Genomic DNA, 26581 nt, shown 5'->3' on the forward strand with positions numbered 1-26581 from the left:
CTTTGTCTCTAATAGAGTATCATTTTTTGCTTATATAATGGATGCAGTCACACAATTTGTACTGGGCTTCATGCTTCACTTCATAGCATTCTCATCTCTTTTCTTCCTAGTGAAGCTATGAGTTTGCTTTTTGGTTAGTTAGGCTTAAAACTATGAAACTCATAAGATTCTCCATTTATACAGGCCTATCTTTGTTTTTTCTTTCAGTTTTAGGTAAAAGCACAGCTTTAAGTACCCATTGCAAGCTGCAAAAAGCCTATGAGTAGCCCTGCTGTCCTCTTCATTCCTCTACTTCTTTGAAGTCTTCCAAGGTCTCCAGGTAGGTTCAAAATATGTCATTCAGTATGATGAAGTTTAAACGGATTTACTTGTTGTGATAGTTGGTCAATCTTTAAACAGAGGAAGGATCCCATTAAAAAATGGTCTCTGAGAAACTGTAAGTAGCAGGTGTACATGAGTCTGAGCTGCAGTCTAGAGCCCTGGATGGCACTGGTAATGAATATTAACAACTTCAATTACATGTATTTTTTTCAAATGCATTCATCAGTGAGGGAAGAAACAGCCCTGCCTAATATTTATGAATTAAAGACGTGTGCTGGAAAGATTCATACCACAGCCATGAAAGAAAACACATGCATACGAAAACAAGTAGGAGAAAAGAATAGCAAGTAGTCATCTTAATACAGGTTATATTAGTATGGCTAGTGTACAAGCGGGACAGATTAAAATTGTGCTCCTAGTTTTTTAAGGTCTTTAACCTTGACTTTGTCAACTGAATTTTTTTAAAACATAAATAATAATGGCAAAAAGTTGGTTTGTATTTTGAGGTAAAATAGAGAAACAAAAATGCTATAATGTGACACTAGAATGATACCCCCATGCAGCTAATTCAGGGTAATTCCATATCCTGGCTTTTGCCACTGGGGCACGCATGTGTTCTGGTCTCCCAGTAGGGCTAGAACAATATCCCACATCTCCTCCCTTTCTACACCACTGCCTGGCTCCTCTTTCTGGCCTCTGACCAGGGGCCGTGAACTCTCCTCTTCCCTTGTCTTTGGTGTAGTGTATTCCTTCTCCCAGCTAACCTGATTCTGGTGAGGCCTTCTTTACTGGCTTCCAACTCCAGTCTGTTTGCTCAAAATGGCCCCAGTCTCCCATTCTTTCACTCATTTTTTCACTCATTTACTATTTATTTCCTTCCCCCTTTTTTTTTTTTTTCTTTCTTGGCTGCTCCCCCCCATGTTCTTATCCAAAAGCTGCTTCTTCCATACTACCTGGGAGTGAGAAAGTGGGCAACTGGGAACATGGGTGGTAGAGGATGCACTCTGTTGCAATGCCTAACCCTGGTCCAGGGTAACCAGGAACCTCAGCTGTGGAGAAAAAAAAACCTCTGTATTTTTCCCATGTACCGAGGCTGAAGGATTTTCAGTTGTGCTGTGGGGCAAGGGCATGAACAGTGTGAACACAATAGGGCTTCACTGACGTGGAAGATGCCTGATGAAATTGCACCAGGGATATAATTATTCAGTGTGTTCAGCTAGCGGCTTTGCTAAAAATGCAGGAAAGATAGAAGGCAAAATTAATTATGTAGAGCACAGTAAATCTCTTACTCAACAGCTCCATAGCCTATATATGGCTCCCTTTTTAGGATTCCGCGTGGGCTTATTGTAGAGCTTAATGGCTCAGTTACCCAATCATAATGACCTACTGCGTGCAACAGCTGAGCATGATAAAGCACTCCTAATGTGTCTACAATGCAAGGTATTTTAATTCTGACATGAGTGTTGCAGGAAGACGCGGCACTCTTCCACACCAACACATGGACAGACTTAAGTGGGTGGTAGTGCCGTTGATGGAATAAAACAAGTAGTGAAGTTTTTCCCACTGGGAAAATACATATACTATCTGAAAAACCTAACTTATATTTTGCTGGCTTTATAAAAGGGCAAGTTCTTGTTTATATTAGAAAAATACATTAAATATATTTTTGTGTCCCTAGTAAAATACTTGGCTTCTTTTTAGGGTCTCTCACTTAGTGGTTCTATTCCATGTATGAGCTGAGAACTGCAAACTTACAGCGTGCATCAATTCTTCAGAGTAAGTACTAAGGCACCTGCTTAATTTTTCCCATGCGAAGCAGCTCCTTGCATTTCAGTGGTGTGATTAGACTCTTGATTCCAGAACTCTTCAACTGTCTTACCTCACTTTACACCCTTTATGTTCGTAAGGATCCTGCTTTTACCAGGTGCTTTCTGTTGCCTCTTCTCAGGAAGAGCACACATCTGTAGCACAGGTGTACCTCTTTCAGCATCTCTGGGCCACATTTCTGCTGGCACTCCTTTTGTGTCTGTCTTTTCCTACCCTATTGGGGTAGGAGAACCCTATCTGGGTGTCAGGCATTGGAGACAGCCAGAGTAATAGCAGGAAAAATTATTACGGAAGCACAGAATACCTGGGATTGGGACCTCGTTCCCCTAGGTGTATAAGCCTAGAATGAAACTTGTAGCTGTTCAGCAGGGCTGGTCTAGCTTATTGAAAGGTTTTGTTCTGTGCTCACCACAGATACTGATCTGTGTGTTTGCAATCTGAAGAAACAGAGGGACAAGACCCAGGAGGAAGCTCGAGAGCAAAGAGCTGATGTAGTTTCTCAAACCATGTGATTGCGACAAACCAGTTGGGTAGTTTAGACTGAGGCTCGCGGAAGTGAGACGGGAAGAGTGCCGAGCAGAGGGATGGCCACAGATCATTGTCTGTGTGCAACTGTTGGCACTGTCCTTGGCTCTAGGAATGGCATTTCCACGTCTCCTCTCTTTGTGCGTCCATTTGCCTCCTTTCACAACCCTCCTCCGCCCAGCCACAAATTTAGTGATTGTTCTGGGGAAGGAGGCATGTATATTCTCTGGCTTCTGAGCCCCTCAGCTTTGTACAAGGGAACCCTCCATGGCAGTGCAAAGCTGAGATTACCACAGGTATATTCCTCAGTAAATTTAATTCTGCATTCATGAGTTCAGTGCTGTTTACAGGCAAGGCAAATATGTTTCCTCAGGAGGTGGGGAAAAAAACCCCATATCTGTGCTTACTGATAAAGAAGTACAAAACAGTGTTGGCACAATGATTTCTGAATCTGTTTGGGAGTCCTATCATGCACTGTTATAATAAGATAGCTGGAAGATAGTAATTTTGCACTTGATGGAGAAACATATTGTAGAGCTTAATGAAATTTCATCATGCACTTTTAATTGATTTCAGCAAGGGAGACCTTTCAAAGCAAATATAGCTATTAACCTAATTAGCGTTTCATCTAATATACTGAAATTATATTTGTATATCAATATATCAGGCAAATATTTGTATGAGATAGGCATTTCAATGACTACTCAGCTGAAATGAACAAATTAACTTCTTCGATTATAAGGGCCTTGTTTCCTACAGCTGTACTTTGCAGTTCATTTTCCAGTGCGAATGCTTAAAATCAGACTGCTAAGTCCACAATTAATCTGAAATAATTGGCTTTTTTTTTTTCCCTCCAAGTGATCTGGGCAGTTGCACAACTGAGCAATACTGCATGTTGACTCTGCAGCCTGGTTTTTCTGAGGGCTGTGCTAATGAATCCAAGTCACTGGGTCCATGCAGCGTGGTGAGAGCCTTTTGGAATGGGGCACTGGCTGGCTCCATCCTCTTGCCCTGTCTGGGTAAGATGAAGCTGAGTGCACAGCATGACATGCTCTGGTACCTTGTTCTTCTGACTGTCCAGCGTGTGAACCAAATTTCTTTTTCTGTGAAGCAGTGAAGATGGTGTGAGGTGGTGAGTATCATTCCTGTATGGGGCCAGGACAAGGCTGCAGCTGAGACCTTGGTGCTCACAAGCATTCCAGGGTTTGCCGATTTGGCTATAGCATCTGTTTTCACCGATCTCAAATGCTACTGCACAGCTTTCAGTAGACATGACTACAAGGGAAAATAATCATGCACAGTCAGTCGTAGGTCCTCCCTTGGTGGTTATGCCGACCTCTGTGGTGCATACTCAGAGCTCCATTGAGACTGGAATGAATTTGATTCCATGCCCATTCAAATCTGTGGTAAAGCTCTCAATGGAGTGCAGGATCAGGCACATAGGTCTGGATTTGAGGGAGGACCTATATTCCGCAATTGTCTGCCTTGAACCACCTTGAGTGCAATCCAGACCTTTGGTGTCTGGCGCTTTAGAGGCCTGTACAGTAATTAAGGACAGTTAGACACTTCAGAATGAGATACAAAACAGCCAGCAGGCTCAAGAAGTGCCAGGTACCAGCTAAAAGAAATACTGAAAACAAGAATATATCTAAAATCTGGCCATTTTTTGGGCTAGGGCACCACACACAGTACTCCATTCAAACATGGCTCCATGCACCCACCTGATATCCTGAAGAAATAGGTCCTGAAGTTCTCCTGCTGATGGGTATCCTCAGCTTTGGTCCCAAACTGCTGAACAAGACTCACTCCTCTCTCTTACACACCTCTTTCAGTCAATTTGTTCTCACATTTTATACAACACCTTAGTGGCTGGAGTTCATCCAAGATCTGGCAGATCCAAGTCCTGTTTTCCACTTTGCTTGAAGTGTTCTTACCATTGTCTCCTGTCTCCAAGGGAGGTGTGGGAATGTTCTCCACTGCTCCTGCAAAAACTATTCCACTAGTAAGGCAATAATTCGAGAGTGCCACAGAAAGCATGTAGTGAAGTTTGTAGCCTCATGGTTAGGGAACTCAGCCAAAGAGGAGGAATACAGGATTTTGATCCCTGTTTCTAGGGCTGTTCACGCGTTTTATTGCTTGATGTAAAGCTCAGAGGAGCAAAGGCCAGATCTCAGGGCTCCCCTTCTCAGGTAAGTAAATTCCTTCTAAGTCCCACCTTTGATACCCAAATTCTTTATTGATCTGTAACAGTTTTGGAATTCAAAGGTTTTTCTCAAGGCTGTGGATCTTCCCTGTGCTTTGGCTGGGTATACCTCCTGGAAATTAATGGAGTACATCTTTGGACAGAAAGATTATCTACATTTTTCTACCCAAATTCAACCTTCCTTTTGAATCTTCCTTTGGGTTCTGTGTGAAGTCATTCTACCTCAGAGGGAATTAACTGTTATGTTGAACTCTAGCGTAGTTATGGCAGTTCTCATGGGTCTTCTGTTATGACTCATAGTATCGTGTTCTTTCTTTTGTGTCTAGTAAGTAGTTGGCAATTCTCCCCAGCTATGGCATAAAAAGAAAAGCTTAAATGCTGTACTTAAGCTGGGCAGAACTTATGAACCACAGCTGCTTGTGACTGAGGTTACTGCCATCACAGAATACGCTGGATGGGACTGTGTAAAGAGGAATACCTGATGACAAGGTTGGCTAGAAACTAGGATGAAAGTAGATGAATAGAAGGGATGAAAAGGACAGTGGGGAGCAAAAATACCTGTACAGGAGTCTAAAAGAAACAATCCATGGTGGGACTTCTATTTCTTTCGCATTGTGCCAACTTATTTATTATTTCTACTGAGGAAGGTTAGAAACAATTTTCAGGAGCAATGACTATACAGAATTTCTCTATGTAATGAGTCTTGCAGTGGCGTTACAGGTAGCAGTTGTTTGAATTATCAGTCTGAAAACTCTTTGCGCTGGTGTATGTTATAGAAAAGAGAGATTGCAACTAAGAAAATGTACACAACTGATTTTGTGATGAGTTCTAATACCATAGATTGCTAAAAAAGAAAAGCGATAAATGTCAAATCACATTTACCTGTAGGTTTCCCTGCTGCCCTCATTTCAGCTTGCACAGCAAAAGGAAATATCAGTACAAGTGTCTATTGGGAGTCAGTTTCTAGTCAATGTTGAGTAGTAGAGATGCAGTTCTAAAGTCATAGGTGGTTTGGAGGCTCTTAATTTTGTTTCTTTAAGAAAATATTTCACTGCAGTTGGAGAAAAGGGATGGAAATATTTTTCTAGTCCTATATTTTGCTGGTTTCATAAAAGCCTTCACTTTGACTTGAGGATATGGACCTTTAAATGGAGTAAACTACTGTGATTATTAAAAACACCTTCCTGGAAAGAATTCAGAGATGTTCAAGACTATTCTTTTTTTTTTCCCCTGGCACAATATTCTAATTAACTCTCAACCATTTAATGAGTAATGTTTTTAAGGTCACTAGCTTGGCTGGGTATTTGGTAATAAAAATTACACCCCACGTCTGCAATAGGACCACTAATTTAAAATAGCCATTTGATTCAAACTGACCTGTTTGCCAGCATAACTAATGAAGTGTCACTTTAATATTTAAAGTACTGTTCTTTCAAGGTAATTGCTATTTACTGGTAATTCTTCTTCATTTGATGGTTTATTAGGTACCTATAGGAATTTAAATTGGGCAACTGAAAAACTGTAATTGTCTAACTAGCATAATGCTTTGCTATAAATATGCCTGGGCACCTGTTTAAGGAAGTTTTTTGTTTGTTTTTAGGGAAGTTTTTTGTCTCTACTTTTTCCACTGTGAAAGAATGGGGAAGGCTGATTTGGGAAAGAGATTTTACTTATTAATAAGATATTAGGAAAGAGCCAGTAGGAGGGGGCTGACATCCTAAGGAATGCAGGGACTTGTTTTGGCTAATTCTGCACCCACCCACTGTGGGTGTCAACATTCCACTCAAACGTGGCAGGGCTTGGCCTCCCCTCGTGGCAGAGGGGATAGATTTGCAGGAGGAGGGAAAGGGAGAACAGCCAGGAAAGAACTGATCTGAAAAGTAATTGCAGAAAGAGCATAAACCAAGCATTTTCTTAGAAAAGAAAAAGTGTAGTGGAAAAAAAGTAGCTGGTGAAATAAATACATTACTTGCTTGTTCCTTTTCTATTCTGGCTTGTTAGTGAATATCTTCTTTTATCCTCAATGCATCATGATGCTTTATTTTGACCACAAAATATAGCTATTTAAATGAACCTTTTTGCTAAAGAGATGTGGAGTTTTGTGATGTCCTCCACAATCTGATAAATTCTTTAGAAAAGGGCCAAGAAACAGCACTCTGTGAGAAGTTCCTGCTTGCTTTTGTTAATACTTGCCTCTTAATAAAAAAGCTTTCTGAGTGGGCTTTGCAGGTTACAGTCTTATTAACCTTTTCTTTCTTCTCACTTGTGACAGGTTCTTTTTTTGAAGCTTGAGTTCCCAGCTCTGTGTCCTTAAATGATTTTTAGTATTGCTTCTGTGACACCAGTGTTTTGTTCTTAAGCTTTTGCAGTAATAGCTGTTAAACAAAGTTTAGGTGACATGACCCTAAAAGCAAGAGTTCTTGAATTTGCCTTCATATTTTCCTGGTGTAATGTGAGTGCTTCAGTTACTAGCGAATTTATCATTTCCATATCTGTAGATTGTGAGCTAAGAACCAAAGCAGACTATTGTTCACTAGCTTATGCAGGACTTTTTCACAAAGTGGGAATCTCCATTTCCCAAGAAAGCAGTTGATTATTTTTTTTATTATTCTTGTTTACCATTTTAATTTCAAAGTGAAAAAAATAATAGGTGGAAGCAGACCCGGCCATGGAAATTTCATCCTTGATAGCTGAAGTTTAACCAACTTTTAGTTGACCAAAAATCAAGTACTTGGAATGGGAGATGTTGAGCAACACTGTCTTTTGGTAGCTTTACCAGTACTTTTTCTCTGCTAGAATTTAAAGTTAAGAAAGATAGCGATAGCGTCCCTTCCTCCAAAAATGTAACACATTCAGTTTGATTTGTGGCTTGTCCGTGCTTGGGCAATGGGAATCACTGAAATGTCTGTCTGCACCTGAATTCCAGTCCAGTGGTGTATCCAGTGGGTGGTGTGAATATGCTATGTCATTTGCTCTTGGGTGCATCATCCAGTGGAGATATGCCAGATGACTTCATCATCCCACTCAATCTTGCTACTGTATTTTATATTTTTGCAGCAAGGAGACAGCACAATATCCTGGCAACCTATGTACACAGTAATGAAGTGTCTGCCCACACTTCTTAACATAGGGTTACTAACGATGATTGCTAACACTATTTAAATGGCCTGTACTGTCTAATGTAGCTATATACATGCATAAACCAGAAATTATTTTGTCATGGTTGCTATACTTTGTGCAAACATTTAATGAAAAGCACTGTTGCAATACGTAGAATACAGACATACTTTGTTGATTTTTCGTGACTGAAGAATTTAATTCTTCACAGCTGTGTTAATGCTGTTTTGGTCCACAACTTTGATGAGTTACTATTGATGTGTTTTGATCTATGACAGATCCATAGAAAATCCAGATGTGGTACCTTTCGTGGTCAAACGCAGGAGAGGATTGAACCTGAATTCAGATTTGCTGCTTAGGCCCATCGTTAATTTACTTGAAAACAGATTCAAAAGTGGGATGTTCTTACTGAAAAGTGCTGTTCTCAAAAGTACAGGTGAAACTCCCCTAGAAAGAGTGGTAGTCACTGCCTCTGGGCACGTGCATATGTGTATGAGTCTGTGTGTTTGTGTACGTGTTCATGTTTGCCTGTGAAAACACATTGCTTATGTGACGGGTCTTGCGCCAATTCACAGCAAAAGCTTTTTATTTTATTTATTAATTTTTTAAATTTTAATTTATTTTTATTTTTAATTTATTATTTTATTATTATTTATTAAAAACGTTATATTTTAATATAATAAATAAGCCCAGGACCAGATAAGCCCTCTGGTCCTGGGCTTATCTGCTCTCTTGCAGAGGGAATGAAGGTGCTATATATGTTGGTAAGCTACTGCTTAGTTATATTTTTATTTTTTAAAGATTTTTATTTATTTTTATTTTTAATTTATTATTTTACTATTATTTATTAAAAACTTTATATTTTCTCATTTTTCCGATATAGAAACTTTTCTATATGCTAATAGGAAACGTGATGTGAAGAAGTAAGAGATCTTCTTTGCATTCTTAAACTGTTTCCCCCCCTCTTTCCCGTTCTTCTACACCAGAAAAAAGTCTTTCAGAGTAAGAGGGAAACACAGATGTGAACTGCTATGAAAGAAGCTCGTGACATCCAAAACAGTTTGTGGTGTTTGCTTTTTCTGCTGTCATGGCACGAGCTCACAAATACCATTCTGAGCTCTTGAGGCTCTCTTTCTTCATTGACTTAGCTCCTGTTATGTGCAGAGTCGATGGGAAACCTTGCGAAGGCTTAAATAAATGCATACATTCAAGTTGAAACCGAGCTGGCTTCCAGCAGTCAGGGTTCCCATTATCTCATCTTGTTTCAATCAAAAAGCTTGTATGAAGCAATCCAACTGTATCGGAGTAAACAACATTGCGTACAAATTTATAAATATTCTGCCTTGCCCACAACAGTTCTGTGCTTGAATAAGGACCTTCCCTGCCTTGAGTAGATGCTGTGTCCTGGAGTGCTGAGTAGGTGCCATTCCTCTCCTGTAGATAGTTTTATCAGCTGTGGGATATGGGGGGAAGGTGCTGAGAGATGTCACTGCTGTCCATCCTTAGCTGATATTATGTCTGTGTTCAGAGAAAGAAAAGTTAAAGGATATTCATTAGGGTGACAAATCCTTCCATGGTGGACTACTTGAAGATGGTTCTCAGGAGCGTGTTCTTCTCAGGGTAAATCGTGCAAGTGGCAGGTTTTCTCTCTTGGGAGGGAGGGAGGGAGGGAGTGAGTTCAGGAAGGAAATTTATCTTTACCCTTCCTTTTTCTCTCATAAACACTTGGGGTTTTGTCCCGTTTCCTAATGGCTTCCCTAATGTAGTCTTGTGTGTCAGAGGTCTGTGTAATCTTGTCTCATAACACTGAAGACTGGCATAGCTGCATTCCTGCAACGTTTAGTTTCTGGTCAGTGAAAAGCTGAGATTTGGAAGGCTTAGTCAGCAAGAGGTTGCGTGTGGGGTTTGCAGATCATGGAGGTTGGTGTCAGTAGCTTTCTTGATGGCAGCTCCTAAGGAAAGTCTCTACTTAGGACTCATCAGATGGGGTCTCAGTACATGCTGGGAGGAGAGAGGACATGCTTGGTACACCTGTTGCCTGCTGCTTTCCCTCTGGTCCTGGGCTTATCTACTCTCTTGCAGAGGGAATGAAGGTGCTATATATGTTGGTAAGCTACTGCTTAGTTATATTTGCCTTTCACCTTAGCACCTGGTTCCTTTTTCACAGATTTCCATGCTTTGATTTCTCATCATTCCTCACACTTATAGGAGGTAGTTGTGTGTCCCAGAGGTTCAGCAGGTCTTTGGCTCCCACCATCTCCTCCTAATCCTGCTCAGAAAAAGGTGCTTTTGATGTCAGTTCCAGTTCCCCATACTCAATGTCAAATTAACTCAGCTTGGAAGATTTTGATCAGTATTTTTGGCTTGTGCACATAGCAGCATCTCCCAAACCTGTGACACAGGCGAGTTTCCATCGCAGTGTTTGCTCACAGCAGAAGCATGTGAAAAGAGTGCATTTTGGGAATGGCTAAACATCAAAGTTGGCTGTCGGTGAGCTGTCCTGAGAAGCATAATGCTTATCCTAGAAGATGGCAGAAGTGTTTATGTTATGTTAATGGCCAGAGGTCTCAGTTCACATTTAGGTTCCTCTCTGCCACAGCTAATAGAATTAGAGATGAGAAACCTGTCTTATACAGACCCAGATTTGCTGATCTCTCTGCTTAATTACAGTAAAGAGAAGTCAGGAGTATCTGTGATCATCATTCCTGCCTGGTTACACTCTATCATCTCTTAGAGAAGTGCATTTTTGCAACTCTAGAGAGAAAAGGCTTTTTTCTTTTTTTCTTTCCCCCTATGGGCTTGCCTAGGAAGATACCCATCTTTAATATTAAGCTTTGAAGCATTATTATGGTAATGTCAGGTAACTGCTCTTCAATGTAGATTGACAGCTAGCTATTAAATAAGGGTAGGGAAGAATGTGGCATCTGTGTAGTGAGTGATGCATGTGGTTATTTTAAAATGTTTTTTTTATAAGCAGAGACACAGCAATTGCAGGTTTTCTTTGCCTTTTTGATTTAACAGCATTTCAGAGTCTTTTGCCAAACCACAAGTAAAAGCAACATTTAGATCAAACTGCAGTCTCAAAATATTTTCCCCACCCTGATTCAAGCACAAAGGATTTAATTTCTAATCAATTGCAAAATGGTCTACTGGAAGATAGTATCTTTTGCATGTAGCCATTTGAGCCTCTGAAACAAGCAGAAATGTATTGGTTTCTAAAGTCACTCAATTTCTGACCAGTTTTGACTAAGGTTTAAATTGGCAGGTGCCTGAAGCTGTAATAGACTCATCTTCAATAACAAGCTGAGCTCTGAATTGCTACTGGTTGGCACTGGCAGGGATACCAAGGTGAGCTCACAGAGCTCTCAGTACATGTGCTCCTTTTCACAGTTAAAAATGACATGTTCTGCCAGCCCAAACAAAATTGCCAGCAGGAAAAATAACATTTTCCTCTATGCCATGGGTTTTGGGACTAGCATCTTTTTCCCAAGCCTGGTTAATATATTTCTTTTTTTCATGCAGCAAAGGGTATGGCAAGGAGCTGGACTGGACCATGGAAATAGAGGCCACCTGTGGACAGAACATTGAAGAAGAGATGGTGAGAGCTATCTCATGTCTATCTACAGTTGGTAGTGTGGCAGGCATTTCCTATGCCTCTCTCCCTTGGTTCCAGAAAATTCCTGTGAAGTGCCACCTGCTGCTCACATATCACTTGCATAGCCTAGCTCTTCGCTTTGTGTAAGTCTTCTTCTTGAGGAATGCAAATTCTGTTTTCATTGTTACTTGGCTAAGAAAATGGTGAACTCTTGAACCTTTTTCTCTTACAATTTTAACTGAACTTGACCTAAATATAAAAGCTGGAAGCTGAATTAACTTTTTCCTCCCTGTTGTGGTCAAGAAAGGGAAGGCAGAAATATCAGACTGACTGCTGCTTCTTGCAGCTCATCCAGCCTGACAGGCTGGTGGGAATGCCCGTCAGTCTCCCACCCAGCTTGCTGGCTCCTTGGGGCAAAATATGAAGCGGGTCTAACGTGGTGTAACTTGCATTCCAGCCAGCAAGCAACTGCTTACTAAAGTACTCCTGAAAGTTGTTTGTTGAGTTTTCCTTGTTTGCAGCAACTTTAACAAAGCTTGTAAAGTCTCCTTTCAACTCTGTAAGTCATACCATTTCAAGTTCCACTGCACAGAGCTACATAAGTATAAAAGCAACATTAAGAGAGTCTCGCTTGATTTTTAGAGTGAGATTAATTAGGGCATGGGGGTATAACTAAGTATCACTGCATGTGTTCGTTGCTGAGGTGCTGAGGTCTGGTCCAGGAGAATGGCTACTGAGAAATCTTGCAGTCAAGACTTCTTTCCACGTTTCTTTGTTTCTGGGGGGGGGGGTGTTTGGGTTTTTTTTTTTTTTTTGGGCCTTGCTTATTGATGTGGTACATTCAGACACTTACCGATCCGAAGCACAAGGAGATTGTTTAGAGGTTTCAAAAACACAAGGGATCAGGGAACTGGCTTTACGTTTTTGTTAGGAAGAGAAGATACATATGACCATGATTAAAAAGTCATTACGAAGAGGACAGTGATCAATCGTTAGCTGTGTTCACCGAGAAAAGAAGAGATTGACTTTAACAATGAAGTTAATTGACACTGGCTGCTAGGAGAAATAGTCATCTTCCGAGAGATGCTTAAGCATTGCAACTGGCTACTTGCACAAGCAGTTGGCATTCTCCCTCATGAAAGAATTTAAGGAGCAAGTTAGATAAACCTTTGCTTGATACAGTCTAGGGGTACTTGTCCCTATTTCCTGAAATGTTTTCAGTTTTCATTTGGTCTGGCATGCCTGTGGGCTTCAGCTTTAACCCTGTAACTTCTGAAAAGGAATCCCCAATGTATGCCAATAGAAAATTGCCTGAATAAATACCATTAAGGCAACAGGGCATTTAAAAGACCTCCCATGAATCCTCAGCCTCCTATGGTGAAAAGCATATCAATGTGTACCCACAATGCTCAGAATGCCTGTAAAGTTTATTGGAAAATAAAGCACCGATGGTATCTAATCTGTTAACCTTAAGAGAGAATCTGTTCCTCTGCCTCAGATTGCAGGCATACCATGAAGTGCTGAGATTGGCATGAGCAGTGCACATTTTTATTTGAGGGGAACATAAATCCTAAGTATCTTGTTTGTGTGTAATTATTCTTGCCCTGAGGTTGCAGCATCTTGTGCACACAGCTGCATTGTGAACATTTTTCCAAGTTTATTTAGTACCGAGTGCAAGTACTTTACATGTCAGAGCTGGGAACGCTCCTGTTTCAGCTGACTCCACTCCTTTGGGGTGTTGTAGAGCGCTTAGGTGACTAAGCGAGAGGCAGTTGCACAAGCCTGGAGAGACAGGGAGCTTATTTAATCACATTATAGAAAGAGAGAGTAGGCGCCCAGGAGCAGACAGAACTAATCTGTGAGAAGAGAGAGAGTGAGCAAGTATTTTTTACGGAAAGGATTTGGAGATCAATGGATTGGCAAAGGCACGCACCTTTAGCAGAGGATTTCTACATACTTTCTTCATTCACATGTGTCCATATTTAAGAACCTAGCTAAGGGCCTCAGCTCCTGTAAACTCAGAGCAGTCAGCAGCTTATGATCTGAAGCTATGTTCCAACAGGAGAGTTTATTGCTTGTTTGGTTTTGCTCCTCACCCATCTCGGTTTTTAAGAGATTAGCAAATGTACCGCAGTGGCAGTGGCCTGAGATTTGATTAACCAGTATCTTGGTGGTTTCCTGTCCTCTTTAAACTGCTTTGTCCTTGTTAAATGGTGCAGAGGGCAAAGTGAGCCTGCTGTGTGACAGAGGTGCTACCTGGAAATGGAGATCCCAGAAGCAGCGTGGGGATTTTTGAGGCTCTTTGGCCTTAGTTTTACTGAGGATATGATGGACAGGTTGAAGTGCTGGGCTGTTACTTTATAGAATTAACTCACTGTGTCTGTCCTTGGTGGAAACAGACACAGGGTAAAGATGTGATGATCTATGTGATTCTGACTAAATGTCAGTAACAGGACACATGTGAAACGCCTGTGCATATGTTGTAAAAGCATCTAGGCACTCACATATTATGGCCCTTGCAGCTTACATTATTTTATATTCCCTGGAGTAATATTTCTGTAGTAACTGATAATTTTGTTCTTCAGTCAGTCCTTTTATATTGCGTTATTAATGGCAGTACATAATATGGCAAGTCCAGATGTACCCATAGGCTGGGTCAGTGTGTAGTATTGTACATCCACTGCAGGCAAAGATGGCCAATATAGAGTGCAGGAAAGAGAGAGCAGGGAAGAAATGTCTATAATATGTATACATCCTTAGCGATGCTTCTGGTTATGGTTTGTAATCATCTTTGTTTTCAGAATCAGGTGTGGGACATAACATGTACATGAATTCTGTCTTTCAGCTTCTTTTCAGTGTAGAGCTTTGAGGGAACCATTATTTTTTGTGTGTGTATATATGTATATAAATATATATATACGCATGCATCACTTCTTGACCTCCAATCTGTAGGCAGTCCAGGAACAGTGTAATTGATTGAGACTTGTTGTGGGGAAAAGATTTGATCATTGTGTGATTTTATGAGGTGACTGATCTCTTGAATGATGTCAGTATGCCGTGAGGCCAGCCACATGAGCAGGATATCATGTTTTAATATGGCTCTGGAAATAGAGGGAGCGGTCAGACCCATGTTGGAAACAATGTCGTTAGAGCAGGTATGAAACTGAGTCACATGGGATTTCAAAGAGCTGGAATTCAGAATCTGAGTTTGTAGCTCATTTCAAACCAGTTCCTTGTAAAACAGAAACAGGGATGGCTATGACAATAACAATAGTATAACATACAGCTCTTTAAAAGTCCCAACACAGTTTTCTCCAGGTGACAATATTGGAAAATCCACTCCTGGTGCTTTTCTTTGGGATATCAGAAGGACCAAGCAGGTAGCAGCATGAAGCAATTGTCATAAACATTCAAACTAGATGAATCTCCATTTCAGGTTTTATTGCAGCCTTGCAGTTTGGGCTAGGTTCTCTGAACTTTGCTAACCTTGGCAGATCTACAGGGAAAGCCTGCAAAATCCTTGAGTTCAAAGCAGGCAAAATATATGACACCTTTTGAAAGTTTGGCTTTGACTATTGAGTTTATTTGAACTTATGTTAACCAGAGCCAATAAAAAATGGTTTGCATGAGCTCCCGCAAGGTGAAATTCCAGCAAGCAGAGAGAATGAGAATAGACAACCTGTTTGCCAAACACAGTTATTTTTATTTGTGTTAAAGGGAGAAATTTGATAGAGCCTGAGTACTTTATGTTTGATTTAAGGTAGGAATAAGGAAGATTATAGCTTAAGGATATTATGTAAGAAATATTATCCCTCTGTGAAGATATCCTGAGCAACTTGAACTGTATCTGTTAGGTCATAACACAAAAGACTCCACTCTCTGGGCAGTTTATATTTCATTATAGTAATACCTGTGAAAACTAAGGAGAAAATAAAGCATGAGGTGGAGATCAAAATATGAATAGTTAACTAGCCATATTGAAATAAATAAATATATTAAACAGAAATAAAATCTGGCCAAAATAAATTATAGTTTGTAGTGGCAGAGTCAGTCTTATAGACCTCATGCTTAAATGAGGGGCTAAGTTCGTACTAGACGAGGAATGAGTTTGAATAGCCCACAGCCAGGAGCAGAAGGAGATCCTACAGATATGGAATTAAAGGTTGGATACCTGGGGGAGAGAGGCAGAGAAGGATACTTCCTTTTTTTTTTTTTTTTTTTTTACTAGATACTCTGACAAGGAATGATAGGTGAGGATGACTACTGAGGTGCAACAGAGATGGTAAAGCAATTGTGGAGATATAACTAAGAAGGTTGTTGGTTGCATGTTATCACTGAGTAGATACTTCACGTGAACTGTTCAGGTATGACGTGTTACTGAACGGAGGTCCCTGAAGAGTAAATCATGCAACTTCAGTTTCATTTGGAAATGGTGGGAGGAGTTTAAGTGAATAATTGAAGATATAGACAAAGGAGGTGGGGCAGGGGGCTACATATGTATTTGTAGTTCTGGAAATGGTTACTGAAGGGAGAGGGTAGGAGAGGAGAGGAATAGCAGGAGTGCAGGTACTGGAGCGCACATAACTTGTGAAAGGCAGAAGTAAAGGTAAACAGCGTGATGTTACTGTGAGCCTTTAAAAAGATAAATAAGGAGAGATAATATGAGTTAAATAACCAACCTAACAGAGCCAAAGATATTCTGTGGAAGTATGATTGCTGAGGCAGTGTGGTTATATCTGCAAATGACCTCAAGAACTGGATTTGGTAGATAAGAGATCTTGCTTGTTAGAGGTCTGTCGCTATGGGAGGCTTTGACTTCCCAGACTAGATGGGGGAACAAATAGCTAAATTCTGAATGCAATAATCAACAGAGTTCCTTGCCAGTCACTGAAAAAGCAACAGGCAATACTTTTTGAGATCTGACACTGTTAAGTTGTAGAATGAAATAGAAAATAACCTTGGTTTGAGTGATTTCAGTTTCAATTAAAATGAAAGATAAACAACTCCAGATCTGTAGCTAAGCTTCTCAGTTCCAGATGGATGGCATTTGATACGTTTAGGGAACTAGCTAAAGCCTGAAGAGCTCAAGAGGACTGGATCGTAAAGCAGTGCAGGCCCTTCTTGGAGTCAAAGGTGCAAAAAATGTCTCAAACAGGTGTATCTTGCAAAGTGAAAAACATAGAAAAAAAGTTATCAGATATGACTGGATAAGGAGTAGAAAAAAGAACAGATCAGCAAAGAAAGCCACATGCAAGAGGTCAGGAAATGTATAGCTAAAATGAGAATTGGCAGGAGTCAAGATGAGTTTGATTCTGCAAAGGAAATTCAAACAAATAACAAAAAATTATTCAGCCACATAAATAAAAGGGAAAAAAGAAAGTAGTTGGGCATGGCCCAATAATTTACCAGATACTTTGCTTCTGTTTCAGTTAGGATGCTGATTCTGAATATGCAGGCATCACAGGTTTTTAGTGGCAACGAAAACCTGGAAATCAAAATGGCTTTGGCCAAAGTGGGAGAAAAAGCTCAAGGAATTCAATATTGGAAGAAGGCTGGATCATTGTCATCTTGCTATCTGGAAGGAGCTGATACATATAATTGTAGGCTCAAGAACAATATTTTTGATAGGACTCAACAGAGGGAGGGGGACGCTATTCAACTGGAGAATGTAGGTCTGTCTTTGATGAAGGGCAAGATCAGCCCGTTAGAGTGCATGTTCTTTGTAGCAACTGTTCTACCAGTCTGAAAGAAAGAGTAGGGCATATGGTAACAGAAAAAAGCAAAGAAAACATAGGAGGCTAGATCTAGCATGGTCTAGGTAAACCTAATCTCTCCCTCTGATAAAAGCACTGGTATTTCTAGCCACAGAAGCGCAGTCCTTCTTGCTTAGCTTTGAGTATGGTGTAGTAGGTGAAGTTGAGACAGGCTGGGTAATGGCAAAAAATTGTGACTAATAGGTGAGCTGAAGGGCAGATTTAAGTGAAAAGAGCCATTTCAGACTGGAGGGAAGTTGTTATTGAGATCTCTTAATGACTGATCTTGGGACCACTCTTCTGTGCTAATTTTACTAGGGACTATCATGCAGAAAGTGGAAGTGTGCTAGTGAAACTGGCTGCGACAGAGTCGGGAGGTAATGTCAGAAGGACCAAATACCTGGACAATATATCAAGGCATAAAATGAGAGACACAGAGAGAAGTAGATGTGAGAACGGTTATAGTAAAGGTGAATGCAAGGCTCTTACTAAAAGAATTTCTGCTATAAGTGAGGGGTTCACCAGTCAGGAGTAACTGATGAGGAGGAAAACACTGACATGGTAGATACACTATAACTGAAGGTCTCCATCACTGCACGAGTCAGTGAAACAGCCATCTAGGTCGTGGGGTGTAGCAGGCAGACTATTTTCAGTATGCACATGTGTAAGTGCTGTTGTGCTCAGTTCTGCAGTCTGATTCCGAGGGTGAGATACCAGCTGAGGGATTTCTTTAATGACAGGCATTTCTGATTTGTGTTCAAATATGAATACAGCCATTTGCATGCATTACTCACCCTGTTTCTTCTCCTTTGATGCTGAGCCTGGGATTTAGAAGAGCACAGAGCTGTCCAATGTTTCTTAATCCAAAATTTGGTATTGACTGTCATTGGCAGGTTGTATTTTTAAGATGCCTTCTTTGAAATGTCAAATATTATCCTAATTGAAATCCTCTTACCTGCTATGGGATTTGTCAAACCAATTCACTCAGGATGTCTTGGCATGAGAAGATGTACCACTACTGCCTATGGAGAGGAATCCCTTGGGCTCCAGCTAGAGACAGATAAGGATTGATCAGCTTTAATATTGTTTCCTTTATCTTTTTTCTCCATCCCAGCTACCCATTCTTCTTTGCTGTCCTCTCTTCATAGAACATGTTTTTTTTTACTTCCTTGTCAGTAGTAGTTGTCAAGATAACATGCGAGATTGATCTGAAGTTTATCTTTTCAGTGTTTCATTGCATTTTGAGATGCTGGAATAGAAACTGTCTCTGCCTCTCTCTGTCTCTGGTGGGCAGCACAGTCCCTCCCCTTGGGCTAAGATGGTGCTTTATATCTGGAGTAACAGATTCTGCCACGTACTGGGAGTTGTCTTCCATTTGCACCCCTTTTTCCCCTGGATGGGGATGATGTGCAGCATGGTGAATCCGGTCAAGGCTCTGCAAGGGTCTACCTCACTGCTGGTTTGGATTTTTCGTTTAGATAACCAGTTGATTATGTCTACCATAAACATTCTGTGTTTGAGCAAGTGTGGTTTCTCCCAGCAGGAAGATTAAAGTGATCAGGCCTGGCTTGTGATGATGTATACCTTAGTGCCATACAGGACTGTCATGGGAGGGGAGTACTCAGAAGTTAATTTTTGATCCCCTTGTGCTTCGAGAGAAGAGGGACACTTTCTGCTTTGGTTGAGGTGGCACCTGGAAATGTCTGTCACTTTCTCTATGTTCAGTAGCAGGCTTGTTTGTTCCCAGTCTGATCTGCTGCCATTGCATGCAGAGTAGGCATAGCTGAGAGGAATGCAAAGGATTTCAGTTGTTTGAGAAGAGGTGGGTGGGGGCCTTCAGAGTCCGTGAATTCATTAAAATTCCACGTTGTGTTGCAGGGTAAATGCGTGGGCCTTAATATGCAGGGCTCCAACAGGTAAATACTCGAATCTTGGATACAAGACATAGCAAGTTTTTACCTGCCCTTCATCCAAAAAGCTCACCAAGTACTCTACACCCACCCAAAAGGCAGTGTTCACCGCTACCTGAGTGTAATGCAAACTGATAGATGCAAGCACAGGTTAGGGGCAGCAATTCACCTTTAGATGGATATCTGCCACAAGTGTGTGCATGTGTTTACACTTAAGAAAACTCATTCTCTGTTTTGAAGAAATCAGACACGCTTTATGTTGGTGCTCCCTTTGAACATGTGTTGTTTTGCTGACAGCATCCATTTGCACTGTGGATTGTATAAACAACTCTCAGTACCTCCAGCCACCTTCCCAAACCCCAAAAGTCACAAAGCATCCACTGGGCAATTAGTCTCACGGATCAGAAGCCCAGAGAATAGGGGCCAAAGACTGCCTGCAGGCACCCTGCCTGTGTGCACTCTCGTTGAACCCTGTGAGGTAATATGGCCCTTTTCAGGTGCAGCCTGCTCTGTACACCGCGATCCTCTCATACCGAAGCTGGTAACTTTGCTGACAGCGATTTCACCATAGACCTGACTCTGCAGTCGCCAAGCCCCCGGCAGCGCTCCTCGCCACAGGTGGGGGACCGAGGGAGCCATGGTGCTCCCGGTCCAGTCTTGTTGTCCAGATGCAGTACCAGAACTTGGGACTGAATTTGCTCTTCTCGCCTGCAAACACGTGAACGTGTGAAGGTGGCTCGTGAATGCACAGTAGCACAAAAAGGGGAGTAGGTACCCTTAGGGAGCTGTACCTGTGGTGGCTCCCACCTGTGCTTCTGCAGCTGTGGTTGTCTGCAGCTTGTGGGGTATCTGGAGGCTTGTCCTTCAGTCAGTGATCCTCTTCTCTAGTTACTTGCTCCTTTCGCTGGACAACTCAATGGGGGGATGTGAAACCACACAGCTTTAGATCTCTTCCATTTATTTCTCTTTCAAAAAAATAAAATAAAAGGTTAAAAGAGAGCTGTGGTCACAGAAAAATAATTTCTCTACTGTAACAAGGGAACAAAAACATCTGCACGAAAACACTGAAAGTAGAGAACTGTGTTATTCTTAGGAGAGAATGTCGGGATTAAGGTTTAAAAAAATCTTTTTCTTTTTAAGGCATCCAGTTTCCAAGGGTTTCAGTTACTTCAGGGTTCAGACATTTAAAAGACATTTTCTTGATCTAACTTTTTTGCAGGACCTGAGTATTTTGAAAGACTTCCTGCACATACATGCCAGTTATTTGATCTGATCGTTGTTTTAATAAAACTATTATTTAACTAACCACGAGTTAATTTCTTTGGCCCTCTGGGAGCCAGCCACAAATAGTAGCAAGTTATTGTGTAACCTGGCTAAAGCTGAGCTCCTTGTCTTCCCTGCCAACTCCCACCATTGACAAAACCACTTACATTTGGATTTTTTTTTTCTTAATGGAGTTTAGAGTGTTATTAAAAAAAATAATAATCTTGTGAGATCCTTAAAAGTTGTCTTCACGGAACCATGTTCCAATCCTTTTCATTTCATTTTTGTGTCCAAGGATGTGAATAGATGCTCTGTAAAGGTAGAAGGGATCGACTGAGATCTGTTGTGTAGAGCAATTGGCACAGAGAAGCACTAAGTGTAACTGGAGTGTGCCTGGCCTCTACTTCAGTGAGAGGATACTAGAAAACTCACTGAAACGGGTTCCTTCTGGTAACCTGAAAAATGGGATATCTTTCAAGGAATTTTCCAGGTGGGGAAAATAATTAATCAAAATGAGAGGGTGATTTATTTAAACTATCCTAGAAAATTTCAGAATTTTGGTTCAGAACTGGGTAATTTCATTTCAAATTCTCTTTGCCATCGTGTTTCCATGATCGTGGCCCTCTGTGCCGTTTCAGGACCTGGCAGCAGAGTGCAGGAAGAGCAGGTGGGATGGCAGCCACAGCCTCCCCCTTGCACCTGTGCTGGCTACGCTGCTGCTGGTCCAGTGGTCAGCAGCCGGTAGCTTTTCTGCTTTGAAATCAGCAAGTGTAGCTGCTGCTTGCATTCACAGTGACATGTGAAGTGTTCCAAAACTTCCTTCTGTGTTTCTAATGAAACTTTGAAACCAAAAAGGTACCCATGCAAATAGGCCAGTGAGAGAAGAGCAATGTTACTTGGGAATGTCCATGTGAGACTAAGTTCCGTGGTGATGAGTTAGTAAAATACGTATGATGTATGCAGGAGGCTCTGTTTTGAGCGAATACATTCCCCTGCACACAAGCATTGGCTCCGATGTTTACCGAGTCGGAACGATAGTAAGCTATAGCTTGATTTTGTTGGGACATTGGAGCTGTTGCTCCAGTGTAATGGAGGCCTGTGCTGGCTTAGATATTTAGTCTAAATGTGAAATAAACCAGCCATTTCCAAAAAGACAAGGCAGCTGTTGTGCAGGCTGTGAGTGTGTAGTGCAATAGAGGAAGCTGTGGCTTTGTTTTCAGGAGGACAAGGTGCATGCAACAGTGAGATCTCTTGGGAAACAGTTTGCACCTGAATGCAAATGGACGCACCTGGGAACAAGGAGTGCTAGGCCATGCCTGTGGAAGGGGTCTGGTGCATAAGAAGGGGTGACACGTATCCTGGAGGTCAGTGATTCTGCAGGATCAGTGGGCAACTAACTTCAGAGGCATTCCTAGGCTGGTATCATGGCCAAAAGGATTAAGGCAGCCTTTGAGTGTAAAAAAACAGGCAAAAGCAGTAAACAGGAGCCTAAGGCTTATTTTTACCTGGGTGAAGAGTGTTTTACTGGTGAAGACCATATGGAATGTGATGTCTTCTGCAATTCACAGTCCAAACGAAAACTGAAAAACAGGATGGGGACAGTGAAGACAAAGAAAATACTTCTTGGGATTGGGAAGTGGGGAATACCTGGGAAAGATTTTTTTTTCATATTCCTCTGTGGTTGAGGTAGTCTGATGACCAAAAATTCTCAGGACAGTGCTGAACATTTCACCTCTAGAGATGGCCAAATCAAGGTGATGAGACCAGCTGTCTTCCGAGAGACATAGTTGAACACAGCACTAAAACTTAGCTCAGTGGCAGCAGAGCAAACCTTCTCAATATTTTCTACATAATACCATTGGCAATAAATATTTTTGGCTCAAGAATATGCCAGATCTATAGATGGAGCTAGTAAAATTGTTTATGTTAGCTGTGTGAGGCTGTGTCTTTTGCAAAAGCAGCCTGAAAGTATTTACTGGCCTTGTAGCTCTGCTAGTCAAACACTGGAGAAGAAGCATTTCTGTTACCGTTGGCCAAAGCTAGGCAGACCTTCCCCATTCTGTGCAGTAGGTGAGGCTGATCAAGGAAATGCAAAAAACAGTAATGCTATACAACTTGTCCCAATACCACCAGGCTTTAAATAAACCATAAACACTCCCTGGAATGGTTTATGAGTAGGCAAATAAAAACAATTTAAAGGTGATAAAACTCTGTTGACATGAATACCATTCAGGTAAACCACCTTGGACGTATTTCAAACATAAGCCAGCACCTATTTAACTTTATCCCAGATGAATGAAAGAGTTCACACGTGAGGCTTTGCAAATACAAAAGGCCTTATTTGCCTGCAGACTCTGCTGCCTGACAGCTGTCCTCAACAACAGCCCTACGCTTTTTCAAATCAGTTCAGCAAGCTTTGGCTCCATGGAGGTGGTTGTTGAGTCTCAGTTGTGAGGCTTTCAGAGCATCTCTGCCTCCATACCTTATTGTCTGGAGCCAGTGCAGATTATGTGCTACAGGGACCTTTGTCACTGGACCTGCTGCCAGTGTCCCTGAAAGCTTTAATTGGATTGAGAAGCAGAAGTAAGAGGTTTTTGCCAGGCAGATATTCTATGTGAGAAGAAAGGAGCTGACCCCATTGTAGCTCTGAGGGTCTTCCAAGGGCTGCTTGGGGGACCCAAAGCCTTTCCAGGTTTAGTATAACTTCAAAGTATTACTTCATTGTTACAGAAGAAGTACAGAGGAATGAGGTAGGGGTGAAGATGTCCTTTCTGAGCTCTAAGGAGAAGTTCCGTCATGGTGCCAATGTCTGCAAGTTTTCTCTGTTAATGGGGTAGAGATGCCATAGTAGTTTCCCACTCTGAATGGCAGTAGTATTTTGCTTTGCAGCAGTTTTCAATGCATTACTCTAATCTCCAAACGAGGCTTCTCCTCTGATGAGTGCGTAGCTCTAATTCACACCGAGGAATCCTCTACACACTGGGAAGTATTGATGTAATTTAGTAATGTTTCTCTTGCAGTTAGCATCATGGATGGGGGTAGACACCAGCTTGAAACTAGAGCCCAGTTTCTGTTGTTTCCCTGGATGAAAATCTGAAGTAGCTTCAATACTGCTGGGGAATCAGCCTGCATCTCATATCCAGGTAATGGATTTGTCTCAGGATGCTTTCATCTGAAAAAGATGCTTGTACTAAAAAGGACAGGATAACGAATGAGCCCATACTCATTGCTCTCTGCATCTGTTGTTCTGATCTTATTATTATGAAACCCAGTTAAACAACTAAGAATTTACCATCCCTTTAGGTACCATGAAAAATTAAAAATAACAAAAGCACGCTGTCCTTGATATACAGAAATTCTCAGACTAATTATTTTCAGGGAGAAGAATGACTGATGGGTGAAGTTTAAGAGTAAAAGGGCAAGAATATCTTTAGACAATGAAGAAATTAGTTTGTGTAATTCACAAAGAGCTGGGTTGTTTTCTTCTTTTTGGTCCTGCTCACCTCTGCTCATCTGTCTGTTATTTGTTCTGTTCTAAGGGATACAAAACCAGCCCCTGGGAAGAGATAAACCTTTTGAAAGAAAGTTAGAAATTGAAGCAAATGCAAAATTTGCAAATGTACTTACCACAAAGAATAAACTGTCGTGATGTACCGAAACAGGTTTGTCTGTGGGGCATATTTGGAGGCCTTTGGGAATAGACATAGAGAAATACCTCTAGGAAATGGCACCACTCTGGGGTACTGAAATGGCTGATATAATTTCTGGGTATCCCCAGAAGGTCTGTTCCTCTCTAACTAGTAGCAGAGTAGTCCACTGATCTTTTCAGTACTGGAAAATCTCAATCTAAGGTAGTGACATGACCCTTTTTCTTTTAATCTTTACATCTCCTGGCCTCATGGTAAAACATCTTGTCCTTGCACACTTTATTTCCTCATCTATACAATGGGGACATTTACAGCACTTCCCTGAGAGCTTGGAGTAATGTCCTAGAATAGCGCCAGTATCCCAGTTGTGCAGGGGTTAGAGTGCTGCTCACAGGCTGTGACTGCTGTGACCAAAACAGGGGTCAGGGAGGGAGCTCTGGGCTGCGGATCACCCATGCAGCTCCCTTCTTCATGCCACCCAGCTAGGACTCTCTGGGATGAGTCCCTGGCTAGAGTCCTGACTTCATTGCCTCTGCTTATCTCCCTCTGAACTCATTTTGGGCTTGATTCACAAATATCTCAATACAGTTCAGCTTTGGTGTGGGCCTGCTGAAGTCACTGATCTGGAGAAATGCAGTGAAGACCAAGATTTTTAACAGGTTTGCTTATCATGTTGGTCAGTGCTTATCAGGAACAAATATTTTTCAAAATTTTTTATCTGTGAATGGCTACTCACAAGTAATTCTGATAGTACTGCATGCTGAGTTTCTCTGGCTGTCTGTCTAGTGTCAGTGGCATATTTGGTCCAGAAGTTCCTTGCAAGAGCTGGTGTACCCTATGCATGATACTAAACCCAATGGGGAGAGTGGAAACGATTTGGCTATAAAACTGTGCCTAACATCAGTTTGTAGTGACATTAGTGCAGCCAGAGCTGTACAGCTGATCATCCAAATCCTGTGGCTTTGTTCGTCTGCCCTGGTTGGCTAGTAAAGTGTTGGAGGATTTATGCTAAAACACTCTTTTTCTTCCATTTCCCCCTTTGATTTGTTACATTCTGAAAGAGACAGTAGGACAGTAGGCAAAATATTTTTAGCATGGCACATCTAGATATGTTTAAACATACTACTACACCATATATTCTTTTGTGGAGAAATATATAAACATATGTTACATATTTGTAGTACCTATTGAAGGTATTTAATATATATGTGTGATATAACAGCAATTATAAATTGTATATAAACAGACACAACAGATACTTATTTGCCCACTTGCCTGTATATGAGCATTTGTGCAAATATACAGGTGAAGGAAAAAATACTTAATATCAGCATGCACGTGAAGAGAAGATATGAAGGGAGTCATGCCAAAATGTGTTCTATATTTATTAATTTTTATTTTGTGCTGTTGGGAAAATAGTAGCTACAATGCACTTATTAGGTAGTCTATATATAACGTGATCCAAATCTGCTGGTGTAATATTGGGTCTGGGTTCATAGGTAGGTTTCTTGCTCTGTTCTATTACTATAGAGAGACATGGCTGGGTAATTCAGCATAATAAGTATATGAGTACTCATGTAGTTTGCGTGTGTATGAGTGTCCTAAAGTTTTGTTCTTGCTTGTTGCAGGGGAAGAAGGTGGGATCTGCAGATATGGAAAGGTGCAGGTCAGAAGACAGCTGGCTGTGTCTCTTCTCTCTAAACCAGGCTGCTGTGAATATAAGAGGCTATATATGCAGATCAAGGTTACCAAGGGACATAGACACCTCTGGCTTCAGTTATTTTCCTTATTAAACTGGCAGTGGAAGAAGTAAGCGGTGTAAAATTCTCTAGGTCAACTCAAAAGCACTGAAAGATTATCTGTGCCCTGGAAAATTAAATTGGCTTTATGGTCAGACAATGCCCAGCAGTGTAATCCAGAGACACAAGAGGATTTGGATTGTAAAGTACTCAAATTAAAGGAGTGCTTGTATTCTGGGAGTTTGATTCTTCCTACCACAAATGGTGTTTGGTTCTGGGATTTTTGTTTGGACCTGCCTGTGCCTCTTACAAAACCAAAACAAGCAAGCTGTCATTTTTTACAAAAGCCCAGATGTATTTTCGTTTTTTGCAAAGACAGACAAATATCAGTACTAAGGTATTAAAAAACGTAGCTACTAAAATGTGTCGCAATTTTTTCTGTTCCTTCCCCCCCAACCCTTTCTATGTTTGCCTGCTTTTTTGTGCTGTTCTACTTGTTTGCTTGTAAAATCTTCCTTGGGGCCATATTTGTGCAGACAGACTAAAACATTTTTGACTCTGAAGGAATCCCCTGAGGTAAAATTTACTCAGATAATATCTCAGTTACCACCTAACCTGTTTGGGTTATTTTTGAACACTATAAAGCGGTAGCACCAACAAAGAAAAAATCTGCATGGTACA

General features: G+C 41.2%; 1 long non-coding RNA gene across 1 annotated transcript; it reads left to right on the forward strand.

Annotated features, from left to right (window-relative positions):
• Positions 1 to 207: 207 nt before the first annotated feature.
• On the forward strand, positions 208 to 26581 carry LOC129735667 (uncharacterized). Its single transcript, XR_008731465.1, has 4 exons — positions 208 to 319; positions 2023 to 2097; positions 23535 to 23657; positions 25790 to 26581. It is a non-coding gene; the product is annotated as an uncharacterized LOC129735667 (long non-coding RNA).

Source organism: Falco cherrug, chromosome 3 (assembly GCF_023634085.1).
Source record: "Falco cherrug isolate bFalChe1 chromosome 3, bFalChe1.pri, whole genome shotgun sequence".
NCBI lineage: Eukaryota > Metazoa > Chordata > Aves > Falconiformes > Falconidae > Falco > Falco cherrug.